Raw genomic sequence first — 3,751 nt, forward strand, 5'->3', positions numbered from 1 at the left:
TGTAAGACAAAAAATTCAATCAATTCTTACTGAAGGCTCATTACACTCCAGAAAGTTCTAGCACAGGAATAATTCAATGCTTCCAGAGGTCATGAGGGGGCAAAAACTGAATAAAGATAACATGTTGCAAATGTGTTAAGACATTTTTTATTATAAGTGTCAAATACCCAACTCAAACTGGTTTAAACCACAAAAGAGAAGGTTTTGTCTCACTTAAATGGAAAATTCAAAAAATATCCTCATTTCAGGTAGAGTTGAAGAAGGGAGTAAGAATTCTGACTGACCTTGTATCTCATACCCTAGCCTGACTCCATCATTTTCAGTGAAGCTTTCATCCCAAAACAGAAGTCTGCACTGACCTTAGGACTTCTAATGCCTAATAAAAAAAAGAATCCTTCCTGATCATGTGGGCAAGTTCCTGAGGAACGCTCTGATTTGTCTAGCTTGGGTCACATGCTCATTGCTGAACCAATCACCATGACCAGAGAAATGGAGAACTCTTATTGGCTATCCCTGGGGCAATCTGGAATCCAGTGAAGTTGACCCACACCACGAGACACAGCAGAGATTATATTGTGGTTCAGGAATGTCTCAGAGATGAGGAGATGTGGTGCAGACCAAAAATATTCCACTTCACCACCCAAAAGAGAAAGATGTAATCATTGCTGATATTTCGGTAGTCAATAGCTAATCGTTTGTATTCACTAAGTAAATTTTCATATGGATATCCACATAATTCACTTCGAAGTAAAATAGCTGATCAATTTAACTCCAAAGGCAATCAAGGGAGAAGATTCCTTAAGTAAATATAGGAAACACTGTTTAGTTCCTGGAAGGAAATGTCACAATGACATTAGTTGTAACCTAGTCAGTGAAGAAACATCAGCTCAAGAGCTTAGCCTGGGGTATTAGTCAACCAGAGCTGCAGTACCAGAGGCCCACAGACGGGGAGGCTGAGACAGCAGAGATTGACTCTCTCACAGTTCTGGAGGCCAGAGTCTGAGATCAAGGTGTCAGCAGGCCTGTTTCCTTCTGAGGCTGCGAGAGAGAATCTGTTCCATGCCTTTCTCTGAGCATCTGGCAGTTACCTGGCAATCTTTGGTGTTCCTTGGCTTCTAGATGCTTTACCTTCGTCTCTGCCTTCAACCTCACATGGCGTTCTCCTTATGTGTGTGTCTTTTGTCCAAATTTCCTCTTCTTATAAGAACACCACATATTTTATTAAGATCTACCCCCCAATAACCTCGTTCTAACTTGATGACCTCTGTAAAGATCCTATTTCCTAAAAAGATCACATTCTGATCTGGGGCTTAGGACTTCAAGATATCATTTTGGAGGGACACAATTCAACCATCACAGCCTGGTTTCACATCAGATATTTTAAGTACACAAAAAATCTCATTGCTACTCCCTAAAACTGACATCTTGTGGTAGCTTTTTAGCATTATTTCTTTCTGGAACACCTCTTGATCTCATTAATAGTTCAGTCTCTTTCTGAAAGCAAAAACAAACATTTCCTCCAACATTAACATCGTATGATTATTGAATAGTTCTTGGTTGTTTGGATATTCTCATTTAAGATATTATATAACATTTTCCTCTATCCACAAGAACCAGAAATGACCAAACATAGTTCCAAATCAAAGGTTAAAAGTCTCAAAGCACTAGACAGCCTGGAGGAAATAAACATGAAGCAAAATTTACACATTATTTTTTTTCAAGATTTTTAAAGTTACAGTTTTCTGTGGCCAGCAAGCAGTGATTTATTTCATAAATGGAAAAAAGGAAGCCATAATCTGTCCCTATCTCACCAATGTAATTGGATCCTTAGCTAGTGCACACTTGAAAATGGAGGTTAAAGTCTCATCTATTAACTGTTACATTTTGGACCTGTGTATGGTCTCTTGTTCATTAAACTGTTAAACCCCCTGGTTGGAGTTTGTATCTGTGAATTATTGATTAGCCCTAAATTTAATTAGAGTCTTTTGGGAAAAAATCCAAAGTCCTAATCCATCGAGGCTGAAATTATTTATCTATAACTCTCAGTCTTAGTTTCCCCAGTCATGCCATGGGTATGTTAATATTTACCTTATTAAGAAAGTTCAAACTTTCAAAGTATTAAAAAATTGTCTCTCTCCTCATCAAAGGAGCAAAGGCTTTCCAAGAAAGAAGAAAGACTAACTCACAACACTTACAGATAACCAAAGAATATGGAATACTAAATTGTTAGAATTCAAATTCAGAATGTTTTTCTCTATTGTCTTTTCACTGGTCAAATAGTGAGAGAGAGAAAATATAAGCCATATTCAATTTTATTGTTAATTTTCTCAAGTGCGATAACAGTATTGTGGTTATGTAAGAGATTGCCCTATTTTAAGGAGATGTGTGCTACATCTTTGGGATGAAATGTCAACACATTATCAACTCGCTTTCAAGTGATTCAGCAAAAATACATATGTGCAATTTTCTTGAGCTTAGAATTTAGATCTTATACAATTTTTCCTACTTTTCTGTGTATTTGAAAAAATTTATAATAAAAAGTTGTTGAGGAAAAGGGATGATGAAGATGGAGAAAGTTTTCTTCCACTGGTAAATTTGCCACTTAATGATTAACCTGTGCGTATCACATGCAAGGTTCAACTCATTGCTCCCCCATCCACCACCCCAAAAGAGCAAGGCTCAAAGCCCTTTAAAATATTGTTGGGGAGTTAAAAATGTCCATTTATAAATTATTGTATACTTAATGGAGTGTTTTGTGTGTTAAATGAGCTATTCTGAGTAAGGTGTTTAAGACAGCACTTGACACGAAGTGCCCAATATATGTTGGCTGTCACAACGGTTATCTAAAAATACAGTGCATACAGATTGCCTGGTGCTGGCAGTTAAGTGCCGTGAGTGTCATTCTACTAGGAAATTACAGGCATTGGTAGAGAGAATAGGCTCTGGCACTGGTCGATATGAAAGTGAGACAAAGCAGGCAGCCCTGGGGCTTCTGCCGGCAGAGAGGTTAGACTTCAGAGATGTGAAAAGGACACCTGCTCCCATACATGCACACATGTACACACACGTACACACACACACACACACACACACACACACACACACACGCTAACACTTTCTATGAGGAATCTGGAAAAGAAAGGAAATCTGCTCTTAAAACGTGAGTTTTTAATTGGCCCTACCCTGAACCCAATCTAAAGAAGCATGAAGACAATCTCTGTGGCAAACATTTGTCACAGTTCGGTGAGAACACTGAGCCAGAGAAATGACTTATTCTAAATGTTTGTTGACTTATGTTGTTAATAACATCTTTTTTTATGTATGAGACTTGAAATTTTCTTTGCAAAACTTTAAGGAGTTACAAGTTGCTATGTAAGCCATATCATATTAGTGGGTCAAGACTCTGCTGAACAAAATAGGAATTTTATAACTAATACATGTGGTAGATTATAACATAGAAAGAGATTCTCCATCTATTATCCCTTTTGAGCCTCCCACACTTTTAAGGGGCAGTCAGGGTATGAGCCCAGGTTGTCTATTCCTACACCCCACACTCTTCTGTGGGGGATTTTGAAGGAAAGTCAGCATGTACATTTCTGGGGCCTCACTCTTTAACTTCCAATGTGAACATCTGGAGCGTGATTATCATCCAGCCAGAAGATGAATCCCATCTGTGAGCTATATTAGCTGAATAACCTTGTGTGAGACCTTTAACATTCTTAAACTTCAATTTTCTCATTTTTATTTACCA

The sequence above is a fragment of the Pteropus vampyrus genome, unplaced genomic scaffold, assembly GCF_000151845.1.
Source record: "Pteropus vampyrus isolate Shadow unplaced genomic scaffold, Pvam_2.0 Scaffold94, whole genome shotgun sequence".
NCBI classification, from domain to species: Eukaryota; Metazoa; Chordata; class Mammalia; order Chiroptera; family Pteropodidae; genus Pteropus; species Pteropus vampyrus.